Below are 14,389 nucleotides of genomic sequence, written 5' to 3'. Positions count from 1 at the left end.
TTAGTAAAGTAATGACTAAACAGAGGAGGAAAGAAAGTAGGGGGAACTAGTGTATGCGAGGAATGGAAGGATAATGGATAGGTGGGGGAAGGGGGGGGTGGGTCACTGTTATCCGCATTTATACTTTAACTTTTTATTCTGTAGTTTACTCCACTGTGTTATCTGTAATATATTTGTAATATATTATGTTTTATTTCTTATTTCTCCGGTGCTCTCGGAAGCGCACTTTTTTTTTTTTTCTTTTTTTTTTCCAATTTTAAATTTTGCAGCAACTCGCCTGAGCTTGATCGCCCGGGGGTAGATGGCCGTCACTCCGCCAGGGGATTGCAGAGACAGCCGTCCGGGCGGCGCTGCATTTTATGCTCCTCGGGGTGGCGCCATCTCGTGTGCACCGGAGAAACGCGGTTGGGCAAGAAAAAACATTAGTTATGTCTGGTATCAGGGGATGTGGTATGGTGTAAGGCAATAGAAACTGGTTGGTTCTCATTGTATTTTGTTCTACAAATTGTATACATTATATGGGGTAGTTCGTGATCTACTGTTAGCTTTCCAGCTTGTTATTTGGAGATATTGCTAAGCCAATGTCAGAGCGGTCTTCTTGCCAGTCTGGTGGGATCGGCTGAGAATGGCGAGGTGAATGTTCTGTTGCCTCTAGTTTCACTAGATGTAAGAAATTTAATCTAGGGAAGAGGGCTGATCGACTGATGAGGTGTTGAGTAGTAACTTTCCCAGGGAGACCAGACGTTCAGGTGTGTAGTATAAGTCGAGTTTGTCCAGCTTAGGATCTCCTCAAACTGGTGGATCTGGTTGATCTTATCTTTCCACATCTTAGTAGAAGGGGGTACTGGGTTTCCCCAATGTAGGGGGATTAATGCTTTTGCTGCCGCTATCATAAAAGCAGCGAGTTTGTCTTTCAGGGGGTTAAATGACTTGTTTGGTCTGTTTAATATTATCATGTCTGGGGTGAGGTGGAATGTTTTGTTGAGAATTTTTGCGATTTCGCTTTCAATTTCTGACCAAACGGGTTTGATTTTTTTACATTTCCACCAAATGTGAAGATAGGTTCCCGTATTTTCCTGACATCTCCAGCACTTATCCGATTCTGAGAGTTTGTAATTATACAGCCATTCAGGAGTTTTATACCATCGGGATAGAAGTTTATAATGGTTTTCTTGGAGGCGAACACATGTCGAGACACCATAAGATTTAAATATCGTTTTGAGTTCTGCATCTGATATTCTTATGTCTAACTCCTTCTCCCATGAGGAGATAAAAGTTGGTCTGCCTAAAGTGCGAGTTGTTGTGAAATTTTTGGTCAAGTGTGCTATTTTCCTGGACTCTGTATTTTTAGACTTTATTAACCTTTCAAATTCTGTTGTTGGTCTTGAGGAGAGGTATTCTCTTTTAAAGTCAGCAATTGAGTTTGTAATGTGCGCGATGTGAAAGTCTTGTAGCTTATTTTGTGAGCTTAATGAGTTAATTATTACATTAGGCTCCTCATGTATGATGTTTTGTAGATCATGTATTGACCTTCCCTCAAAGATATTCCAGAGATTCTCTGGCGTCCAGGTTTTAGGGTGCTTGGTGATATATGGGAGTAGACTTAAAGGAGCGCAAGGGGATGGCGGGGGAGCTAAATCGTGGGAAAGGGAGTCCCAGGTCTCGCAGATGCCCCTCAGCAGTATACTGAAGTCTTTTGAGCGATATGTTTTGGGGTTGGGGAGCCACATATCCCTGATGAGTGGGGGAAAGTGGGCAGCCCTGGCGTGTGCCATTTGTTATATTAAATGGTTGAGATAGGGTATCATTTATTTTTATTCTTGCATAAGGTTTTGTGTATAGGGAGAAGATGGCTTCAATGAATTGGGGGGGGGAAATTAAATTTGTTGAGGACCGCTCTCATGAACGTCCAATCGACGCGGTCAAACGCTTTTTCAACGTCTATCCCTAGAAATATTAGGGGGGTATTCTTTTTCTTAGCGTATTGTATGGAGTGTAAGAGTACTGCGGAGTTATCCTTACCCTCTCTACCTTTAACAAAACCTGACTGTTCGTAGGAGATTAATTTGGGAATAATTCTGCTCAGGCGGTTAGCTATTAATTTAGCCCAAATTTTAATATCAACATTTAATAGAGAAATTGGACGAAAATTATTGCACTGGGTTGGGTCTTTGCCTTCTTTATAAATTAGGGTGATGAGGGCTTCCTGTGATTGTTTGGGAAGCTGGGCACCTTTCATAATTGCGTTTAGTGAGGTTCTGAGGTGGGGTTCCAATATGTGTTGTAGTGTTTTATAATAGCCTGTTGTTAGGCCATCAGGCCCCGGGCTTTTACCATTCGGAAGATTATTAATAATCTCTTATAGTTCTTCTTTGCTTACAGGGGCCAGAAGATCTGCAGCTTCTTCGGGGTTTATTTTGGGGAGTGTAAGGTTTTTAAGAAATGCTTCCATGTTTTTGTATTTATTATCTCGATCTGTTGATGAGAGCTTGTCATCGAGATTGTACAGCTGTGAATAAAAGTTGTGGAATTCCGTTGCAATGTCTTTAGATGATGTGGCCATCCCCCCTGCTTCTTTTTTAATTTCTTTAATATGCGTTTTTTCTCTAGCTTTTTTTTATAAGAGTGGACATCAATTTGCCTCCTTTGTCTCCGTGGGCATAAATCTTTTGCCTGTAATTTACAAAGGATTTAGTAAATTTTTTATCTAAAAGAGTCTTTAATTGGTCTCTGAGGGCGTTCAGTTCGGTTAGTGTTTTCTCTATTGCTGATAGTTTTCTTTTTTGCTCTAGAGACGCAATTTTTATTAATAGGTCATCTATTTTCTTTTGTTTCTGTTTCTTTAATTTTGAGCCCATGGAGATGAAGAGGCCTCCAACGTATGCCTTATGTGTTTCCCAAATCATGGGGGTGTTTGTGTTATCTTTCAAGTTGATCTCGAAGAATTCAGTCACATCTTTTATTAACTCTTGTTTATATTCCTCCTCCCTCAATATCGACTCGTTTAACAGCCATCTCCACTCTCCCCGATTATTAGAAAGCATACTTAGGCTAGTGTGCATTGGGGCATGGTCTGAGATTGTTATGCTAGCTATCTGAGAGCGATGGATAGCTCCTAGAAGTTTATTGGATACGAGAATATAGTCGAGTCTCTGATATGATGAGTGAACTTGCGAGTAGAAAGTGTAGTCTTTTTCTGCCGGGTGACTGTATCTCCAAGAATCGGCTAGGTTTAATTCCTGCAGGGCCGAGTGGACTCTTTTTAGAGCTCTCTGCGAGACCTGGGATCTCCCCTTTGATGTGTCTAGTACGGGATTCAGTGTAACATTGAGATCTCCTCCCAATATTATAAGCCCCTCCGCGAAAGACTTTAGTGTGAGTAAAACCTCTATTAACCGTTTAGTTTGATTGGTATTAGGTTGGCTAGAGTATAGTGGGCGTTGCCTAATGTGCCTTTTACAAATATGTAAAGTCCTTCCGTGTCAGTGAGTTGTTTGTCGCTTTGGAATGGGAGGTCTTTGTGAATGGCGATAGAAACTCCCTTGGAAGCTGAGGTCAGGTTACAACTGTGGAACCATTGTTTGAAATAGTTTTTTGGAAGAGCTGGAATCTTGTTACTTTTAAAGTGAGTCTCTTGAAGAAATGCGATTTTCGTTTTACTTTTCCTTAATAGCCATAGCATGTGATGTCTTTTGTTGGGGGAGTTTAGTCCTTTAGTATTGAAAGTGGTGATAGTTGTAGTTCCCATTTGAGGGGATGAGTTTTTTCTTTGTTTTTGGTTTTCTTTTTGTTGTGGGGAGTGGTTATTACGTTGAAAATGTGGAGTGTCGGTTTTGGTAGAAAATTTTGCGGGCATATTAGTGGTATCTGTTTCCTTGTGCATATACGTGAAGTGTGTGGAGGCGGGGGGAGGGGAGGTAAGGCGGAGGGGGTAAGTAGGATGGAAAGCGGTGGCTAACGAAAGCTACCTGACCGGGAAAACAGTGCCCGGTTAACTGTTAAGTGAACTAGTGAACTAGTAATGTTGTTGTGTGGATCAGAAGCACCCTGATAACTTCCCCAAGCGGGATCCTGTTGTCAGTATCTCTCTCATCCAAAGACTGCCCACTGGTAGGGGCAGATGCAAGAGTTTTGTGTGTAGTAGACTCACTCACATGTGTGGTCCTCCTCCGGCAGTTCTGGGTCGCGTGTCATCCATAGGCTCGCTGGTACCATCGGAGATATCTTGTCTTCCCCCTGGCCCAGCTAGGTTTCTGTCATATGAGCCAGGACATTGCGGCCTGAGCGTGAGTAAGGAGAGAAGTAAACCAGAATAGGAGGGGGAGGGAGAGACAGGAGGTAGGGAAAGGCACATAAACATGAACGATAATCAGTGCTAACGCTCCCTTTAAACCTAACATGTCACAATCCGCATAATAGACTTACTGTAACTATAACTAGTACACCCAGAGGTTGTACCCCTCTATTTATAGTATCTTTGGTGTGTGATCCTTCAAGCAGGGGAACCCTTAGGAGGGTCGACCCCCAGGGCCCCAACCCGCCCCAGGCATCAACTCTCCAATGTAGGCCAACCTCCGAGTGTACCACCCTGTTATTCAAGTTCGGTAAAACACATAAAAAACTTTGTCGTCTTTAAAGTCTCTTCCACGTAGTCAGAAGTCCCCTGAGATGCATCTGGTATTCTTGCTCCTGACGACCTAAACTGTAAGCAGATTACAACTTGAATTCAAAGGTTTAAAGTCTCACGTTTGTTCCTCTCTCCTATTGAACTAATGTAACGCTCTCCCGAGGGGTCACCACACCGCGAATAGAGTCTCTTTTTCCATCCTAGGACTGGGTTTTTGTGCCGTATTTCTTGCTTTTTGGAGATTTAGACTTAGTAATCGTTCTCCAAGGCTCTACTTCTGGAAGAGAGGGTATAGTTAAGTCGTATTGTGTCGGCATCCATGAAGAAATTTCAATTGGATCTATTTTCAGATGTTGCCAGATCATTTTAAGATCCTCAGGGGTTCTAATTGTCAACCTGCGTCCTGCATCGTTAATTGCCAGACCAAATGGGAACAGCCAAGAATATTGGATTCCTTTTGATTTCAGGACCTCCAATAGTGGACGAAGTAAGCGCCTTTTCACCAGAGTAGAAGGTGCAATGTCCTGAAAGAGTTGTATTGGCGCATCATTGTATTTGAGAAGCTGGCGAGTTCTTGAAGCATTTAGTATAGCACTTGTATCCGTGAATGAGAGCAGACCACAGATTACGTCTCTTGGCGGGTCTCCATCTTTGGGTTTGGGTCTGATTGCTCTATGTATTCTCTCAATTTGGATTTTTATAGCCCTCTCTTCTCCCAGTAAATCTGTGAAAATTTCACACGCTACTTTGCGTAATGATTCTGCTGCCCAGGACTCCGGGAGCCCTTTTATCCGGACATTACAACGCCTGCTGCGATTTTCTTGATCTTCAATTAGGGTGAGTGCTCTATCAAGATAAGATCGGTGTACCTCGACCACTTGTGTGGTAGCTTTTGCATGTTTGATAATGGCTGAGCATGATCCTTCCAGGTCATCCACTCTATGTCCGATTTGTTGTAGCTCAGATTTAATGTCCGCAAGCTCCGACATTATTGGTTGGGTGACCTTGAGAAGGGCTTTTTATAGGAATGATTTAGAAATTTGGGCACTTTTCTCATCATCTTGAGTAGACATTTACTAGGCAAATTCATGTAATTTTATATTAAAGCATCATGTTTAAAAAGTTTTGTAGCTAAAAGTCTGACCCTGCAGTCTCAGATGTACAATAAAATTTCCATATGTACAAAATTTCATTCATGCATGTCTACTACATGCACATATTGCAAAATCATTACAACAGGAGATGCCAAAAATTTCCAAAAGCCAGATCAAGTAAGTGTTCTGTTAACGTGTGGGGTACAACTTTTTTTCTCAATCCTCCAGGGGCCATTCATGTTTTGCTGTAAGGAGCAAGACTTATGTTTTGGATATGGCTTTAAAGAAAGTATTTAAATTAACTATTATTGTTAAACCTCCCATATCCTCATATTGTCTTAAAGTGATAATCAAGCCTAGTTGTCCTTTTTATATATGAACTAGCTGATATACCCAGCTTCGCCCGAGTTAATTTGGTACTGGTATTTATCTGGTGTTCACACGGAAAATCTTATGAAGTCGTGGTTACTCTAGAGATACCGAGGAAAAACATATGTTCACCATTTTGCATAGTTCTCTGCGTTACCCAGGAAACACCACGTGGAGGTAACCATGCCACGTTTCCTTCATATAAAATGACATCAGGAAGTGAGAGAATTAGATTATGTACATAAAATTTGGACACTAATTCTTTTGCGTTTAGAATTGAATAATCGAGTTGGAACCCATTAGCTTTTCATATGTATGACGCAATCAATGCTTGTGCCAAATTTCATATTTCTATGACATTGGGAAGTGAGAGATTTAGATTATGCACGTAAAATTTGGACACTAATTCTTTTGCGCATAGATTTGAATAATGGAGTTGGGACCCATTAGCTTTCCCTATTTATGACATAATCAATGCTCATGCCAAATTTCCCGTTTCTATGACACTGGAAAGTGAGAAAATTACATTCCGCACGTAAACTTTGGACGCTAATTCTTTTGCGCATAGAATTGAATAATCGAGTTGGGACCCATTAGCTTTTCCTATTTATGACATAATCAATGCTCGTGCCAAATTTCCCGTTTCTATGACACCGCAAAGTGAAAAAATTACATTCCGTACGTAAAATTTCGACGCCAATTCTTTTGCGCTAGAATTGAATAATGGAGTTGGGACCTATTAACTTTTCCTATTTATGACATAATCAATGCTCGTGCCAAATTTCCCATTTCTATGACACTGGAAAGTGAGAAAGTTACATTCCGCACGTAAAATTTGGACGCTAATTCTTTTGCGCATAGAATTGAAAAATCGAGTTGGGACCCATTAGCTTTTCCTAATTATGACATAATCAATGCTCGTGCCAAATCTCCCGTTTCTATGACACCGGAAAGTGAGAAAATTACATTCTGCACGTAAAATTTCGACACCAATTCTTTTGCGCTAGAATTGAATAATCGAGTTGGGACCCATTAGCTTTTCCTATTTATGACATAATCAATGCCCGTGCCAAATTTCCCGTTTCTATGACACCGGAATGTGAGAAAATTAGATTCCGTACGTAAAATTTGGACGCTAATTCTTTTGCGCGTAGAATTGAATAATGGAGTTGGGACCCATTAACTTTTACTATTTATGACATAATCAATGCCCGTGCCAAATTTCCTGTTTCTATGACACTGGAAAGTGAAGAAATTACATTCCGCACGTAAAATTTCGATGCCAATTCTTTTGCGCTAGAATTGAATAATCGAGTTGGGACCCATTCGCTTTTCCTATTTATGACATAATCAATGCTCGTGCCAAATTTCCCGTTTTTATGACACCGGAAAGTGGGAAAATTACATTCCGCACGTAAAATTTGGACGCTAAATCTTTTGCGCATAGAATTGAATAATCGAGTTGGGACCCATTAGCTTTTCCTATTTATGACATAATCAATGCTCGTGCCAAATTTCCCGTTTCTATGACACCGGAAAGTGAGAAAATTACATTCCGCACGTAAAATTTCGACGCCAATTCTTTTGTGCATAGAATTGAATAATCGAGTTGGGACCCATTCGCTTTTCCTTTTTATGACATAATCAATGCTCGTACCAAATTTCACGTTTCTATGACACCGGAAAGTGAGAAAATTACATTCCGCACGTAAAATTTCGACGCCAATTCTTTTGCGCTAGAATTGAATAATCGAGTTGGGACCCATTCGCTTTTCCTATTTATGACATAATCAATGCTCGTGCCAAATTTCCCGTTTCTATGACATTGGGAAGTGAGTGATTTAGATTATGTACTTAAATTTTGATGCCAATTCTTTTGCGCTAGAATTGAATAATCGAGTTGGGACCCAATTTCTTTTCCTATTTTGGAGATAATCTATGCTTGCGCCAAATTTCATGTTTCTACGACATTGGGAAGTTGAAGAACTTTTGGCGAGTCAGTCAGTGAGTGAGTCAGTGAGTCAGTGAGGGCTTTCAGCTTTATATATATAGATAATTTACTCAAGGTTTCAACTTACATCCTTTCACTCACATACATCACTGGGAAGGAGGAAGCATCATATATCTGAAAAGCTTCGGGAAGTAAAAAAGAACATTTACGCTATCTTCCTACATTTTCATTTCTTAATCCTCGAGACCGAAACTAGCCAACGTATTATGCCACGGGGCACAAAAATTTCTTGCCAGTTTTATTTTGTTGTTTATTTGTTTAGTCAATTCTTACTCTTCACGACCTCGTTGACGAGCCCATTCCAGAACTTCCAATGAGCTTTAAATCTACTGCCTCTTTAGAAGTGCACAGGTAACTCTGGTGAGCTGCAAGTCCCGACAGCAGGGGAATTTCTCCATAACGAATGAGTAAGCCGGGTTTCCCAGTGCAAAACATTTTCTTTCTTGATTATATTCTTTTATGACATGGTGGGACACGCAGATAAAACCGCTTGACATGTTTTGGCCAAAAAAACGGCCTTCCTCACAGCTTAACGGCATTATCACAGATACAGACTTAATTCAGCTTAGTTTAGACAACGATTATCGCTCAAAATATGTCTTTTGAGCGATAATCGTTGTGTGCCTTTACAGCATAAGGTGATCTCTCAAATGTTGAGCGATCACTTTGTGCTCCGAGCGGGGTAAACAGAGACAAGCGGCGCCGCTTGTTTTTTTGCATCCAGCTATTCTCTGCTTGGAGCACCCAGCTGTTATACAGCTGAGCACTCCGATCGAGGGATGCAGAAGACAAGCCAGGGCCGCTTGTCTTCTGCATCCAGCGGCGCTGCTTGTCTTCTGCATCCAGCTATTCTCTGCTCTGAGCGCCCGGCTATTATACAGCTGACTGCTCCGAACGAGGGATGCAGAACACAGCTGGACAGCTGTGTTCTTCATACCTCGCCTGTCTTCAGGGAGCGGGATACAGCTGAAACAATAGTATTAGCTGTATCTGCTGTGAATTCCTGATAAGGATGATTGTTCACTTTCAGCATGCTGAAAGAACGATCAGCGATACCTTAACAAAAACTGCACAATGTCAGTGCAGTTAGACACAACAGTTAGCGCTCAAAAGACCGCTTGCTTTTTTTTTAGCGAAAATCGTTGTCTAAATCAGCCTTTAAAAGCTTTTAAAACAAAGTGCCCCCTTCCATGAGTTAATTCATTATGCACACACCTTCTACTTCCATCCTCATCTTATACCATACTAGCTGATATACCCGACTTCGCCAGAGTTAATTTGGTACTGGTGTTTATCTGGTGTTCACACGGAAAATCTTATGAAGTCATGGTTACTTTAGAGATACTGAGGAAAAAGATATGTTCACCATTTTGCATAGTTCTCTGCGTTCCCCAGAAAACACCACGTGGAGGTAACCATGCGACGCTTCCTTTATATAAAATGACATCAGGAAGTGAGAGAATTTGATTACGTACATAAAATTTGGACACTAATTCTTTTGCGCTTAGAATTGAATAATCGAGTTGGGACCCATTAGCTTTTCATATTTATGACACAATCAATGCTTGTGCCAAATTTCATGTTTCTATGACATTGGGAAGTGAGAGATTTAGATTATGTACGTAAAATTTGGACGCTAATTCTTTTGCGCATAGAATTGAAAAATGGAGTTGGGACCCATTAGCTTTTCCTATTTATGACATAATCAATGCTCGTGCCAAATTTCCCGTTTCTATGACACCGAAAAGTGAGAAAATTACATTCCGCACGTAAAATTTGGACGCTAATTCTTTTGCACATAGAATTGAATGATCGAGTTGGGACCCATTAGCTTTTCCTATTTATGACATAATCAATGCTCGTGCCAAATTTCACGTTTCTATGACACCGGAAAGTGAAAAAATTACATTCCGCACGTAAAACTTTGATGCCAATTCTTTTGCGCTAGAATTGAATAATCGAGTTGGGACCTATTAACTTTTCCTATTTATGACATAATCAATGCTCGTGCCAAATTTCATGTTTCTATGACACCAGAAAGTGAGAAAATTAGATTCCGTACGTAAAATTTGGACGCTAATTCTTTTGCGCATAGAATTGAATAATCGAGTTGGGACCCATTAGCTTTTCCTATTTATGACATAATCAATGCTCGTGCCAAATTTCCCGTTTCTATGACACCGGAAAGTGAGAAAATTAAATTCCGCACGTAAAATTTCGACGCCAATTCTTTTGTGCATAGAATTGAATAATCGAGTTGGGACCCATTCGCTTTTCCTTTTTATGACATAATCAATGCTCGTACCAAATTTCACGTTTCTATGACACCGGAAAGTGAGAAAATTACATTCCGCACGTAAAATTTCGACGCCAATTCTTTTGCGCTAGAATTGAATAATCGAGTTGGGACCCATTCGCTTTTCCTATTTATGACATAATCAATGCTCGTGCCAAATTTCCCGTTTCTATGACATTGGGAAGTGAGTGATTTAGATTATGTACTTAAATTTTGACGCCAATTCTTTTGCGCTAGAATTGAATAATCGAGTTGGGACCCAATTTCTTTTCCTATTTTGGAGATAATCTATGCTTGCGCCAAATTTCATGTTTCTACGACATTGGGAAGTTGAAGAACTTTTGGCGAGTCAGTCAGTGAGTGAGTGAGTGAGTGAGTGAGTCAGTGAGGGCTTTCAGCTTTATATATATAGATAATTTACTCAAGGTTACAACTTACATCCTTTCACTCACATACATCACTGGGAAGGAGGAAGCATCATATATCTGAAAAGCTTCGGGAAGTAAAAAAGAACATTTACGCTATCTTCCTACATTTTCATTTCTTAATCCTCGAGACCGAAACTAGCCAACGTATTATGCCACGGGGCACAAAAATTTCTTGCCAGTTTTATTTTGTTGTTTATTTGTTTAGTCAATTCTTACTCTTCACGACCTCGTTGACGAGCCCATTCCAGAACTTCCAATGAGCTTTAAATCTACTGCCTCTTTAGAAGTGCACAGGTAACTCTGGTGAGCTGCAAGTCCCGACAGCAGGGGAATTTCTCCATAACAAATGAGTAAGCCGGGTTTCCCAGTGCAAAACATTTTCTTTCTTGATTATATTCTTTTATGACATGGTGGGACACGCAGATAAAACCGCTTGACATGTTTTGGCCAAAAAAACGGCCTTCCTCACAGCTTAACGGCATTATCACAGATACAGACTTAATTCAGCTTGGTTTAGACAACGATTATCGCTCAAAATATGTCTTTTGAGCGATAATCGTTGTGTGCCTTTACAGCATAAGGTGATCTCTCAAATGTTGAGCGATCACTTTGTGCTCCGAGCGGGGTAAACAGAGACAAGCGGCGCCGCTTGTTTTTTTGCATCCAGCTATTCTCTGCTTGGAGCACCCAGCTGTTATACAGCTGAGCACTCCGATCGAGGGATGCAGAAGACAAGCCAGGGCCGCTTGTCTTCTGCATCCAGCGGCGCTGCTTGTCTTCTGCATCCAGCTATTCTCTGCTCTGAGCGCCCGGCTATTATACAGCTGACTGCACCGAACGAGGGATGCAGAACACAGCTGGACAGCTGTGTTCTTCATACCTCGCCTGTCTTCAGGGAGCGGGATACAGCTGAAACAATAGTATTAGCTGTATCTGCTGTGAATTCCTGATAAGGATGATTGTTCACTTTCAGCATGCTGAAAGAACGATCAGCGATACCTTAACAAAAACTGCACAATGTCAGTGCAGTTAGACACAACAGTTAGCGCTCAAAAGACCGCTTGCTTTTTTTTTTTAGCGAAAATCGTTGTCTAAATCAGCCTTTAAAAGCTTTTAAAACAAAGTGCCCCCTTCCATGAGTTAATTCATTATGCACACACCTTCTACTTCCATCCTCATCTTATACCATACTAGCTGATATACCCGACTTCGCCAGAGTTAATTTGGTACTGGTGTTTATCTGGTGTTCACACGGAAAATCTTATGAAGTCATGGTTACTTTAGAGATACTGAGGAAAAAGATATGTTCACCATTTTGCATAGTTCTCTGCGTTCCCCAGAAAACACCACGTGGAGGTAACCATGCGACGCTTCCTTTATATAAAATGACATCAGGAAGTGAGAGAATTTGATTACGTACATAAAATTTGGACACTAATTCTTTTGCGCTTAGAATTGAATAATCGAGTTGGGACCCATTAGCTTTTCATATTTATGACACAATCAATGCTTGTGCCAAATTTCATGTTTCTATGACATAGGGAAGTGAGAGTTTTAGATTATGTACGTAAAATTTGGAAGCTAATTCTTTTGCGCATAGAATTGAAAAATGGAGTTGGGACCCATTAGCTTTTCCTATTTATGACATAATCAATGCTCGTGCCAAATTTCCCGTTTCTATGACATCGAAAAGTGAGAAAATTACATTCCGCACGTAAAATTTGGACGCTAATTCTTTTGCACATAGAATTGAATAATCGAGTTGGGACCCATTAGCTTTTCCTATTTATGACATCATCAATGCTCGTGCCAAATTTCACGTTTCTATGACACCGGAAAGTGAAAAAATTACATTCCGCACGTAAAACTTTGATGCCAATTCTTTTGCGCTAGAATTGAATAATCGAGTTGGGACCTATGAACTTTTCCTATTTATGACATAATAAATGCTCGTGCCAAATTTCCTGTTTCTATGACACCGGAAAGTGAAGAAATTACATTCCGCACGTAAAATTTGAACGCTAATTCTTTTGCGCATAGAATTGAATAATCGAGTTGGGACCCATTAGCTTTTCCTATTTATGACATAATCAATGCTCATGCCAAACTTCACGTTTCTATGACACCGGAAAGTGAAAAAATTACATTCCGCACGTAAAATTTTGACGCTAATTCTTTTGCGCTAGAATTGAATAATCGAGTTGGGAGTTATAAACTTTTCCTATTTCTGACATAATCAATGCTCGTGCCAAATTTCACGTTTCTATGACGCCGAAAAGTGAAAAAATTACTTTCCGTACGTAAAATTTGGACGCTAATTCTTTTGCGCATAGAATTGAATAATGGAGTTGGGACCCATTAGATTTTCCTATTTATGACATAATCAATGCTCGTGCCAAATTTCCCGTTTCTATGACACCGGAAAGTGAGAAAATTAGATTCCGTACGTAAAATTTGGACGCTAATTCTATTGTGCATAGAATTGAATAATCGAGCTGGGACCCATTAGCTTTTCCTATTTATGAAATAATCAATGCTCGTGCCAAATTTCACGTTTCTATGACACCGGAAAGTGAGAAAATTACATTCCGCACGTAAAATTTTGACGCCAATTCTTTTGCGCTAGAATTGAATAATCGAGTTGGGACCCATTAGCTTTTCCTTTTTATGACATAATCAATGCTCGTGCCAAATTTCCTGTTTCTATGACACCGGAAAGTGAAAAAATTACATTCCGCACGTAAAATTTGAACGCTAATTCTATTGTGCATAGAATTGAATAATCGAGCTGGGACCCATTAGATTTTCCTATTTATGACATAATCAATGCTCGTGCCAAATTTCCCGTTTCTATGACACCGGAAAGTGAGAAAATTAGATTCCGTACGTAAAATTTGGACGCTAATTTTTTGCGCATAGAATTGAATAATGGAGTTGGGACCCATTAGCTTTTACCTATTTATGACATAATCAATGCTCGCCAAATTTCCTGTTTCTATGACACCGGAAAGTGAAAAAATTACATTCCGCACGTAAACTTTGGACGCTAATTCTTTTGCGCATAGAATTGAATAATCGAGTTGGGACCCATTAGCTTTTCCTATTTATGACATAATCAATGCTCGTGCCAAATTTCACGTTTCTATGACACCGCAAAGTGAAAAAATTACATTCCGCACGTAAAATTTCGACGCCAATTCTTTTGCGCTAGAATTGAATAATGGAGTTGGGACATATTAACTTTTCCTATTTATGTCATAATTAGAGATGAGCGAGCACCAAAATGCTCGGGTGCTCGTTACTCGGGACGAAATTATCGCGATGCTCGAGGGTTCGTTTCGAATAACGAACCCCATTGAAGTCAATGGGCGACCCGAGCATTTTTGTATATCGCCGATGCTCGCTAAGGTTTTCATTTGTGAAAATCTGGGCAATTCAAGAAAGTGATGGGAACGACACAGCAACGGATAGGGCAGGCGAGGGGCTACATGTTGGGCTGCATCTCAAGTTCCCAGGTCCCACTATTAAGCCACAATAGCGGCAAGATTGGGCCCCCCCCCTCCC

This window comes from Eleutherodactylus coqui, unplaced genomic scaffold, assembly GCF_035609145.1.
Source record: "Eleutherodactylus coqui strain aEleCoq1 unplaced genomic scaffold, aEleCoq1.hap1 HAP1_SCAFFOLD_89, whole genome shotgun sequence".
NCBI classification, from domain to species: domain Eukaryota; kingdom Metazoa; phylum Chordata; class Amphibia; order Anura; family Eleutherodactylidae; genus Eleutherodactylus; species Eleutherodactylus coqui.
Note: the sequence above shows the minus strand (reverse complement) of the source record.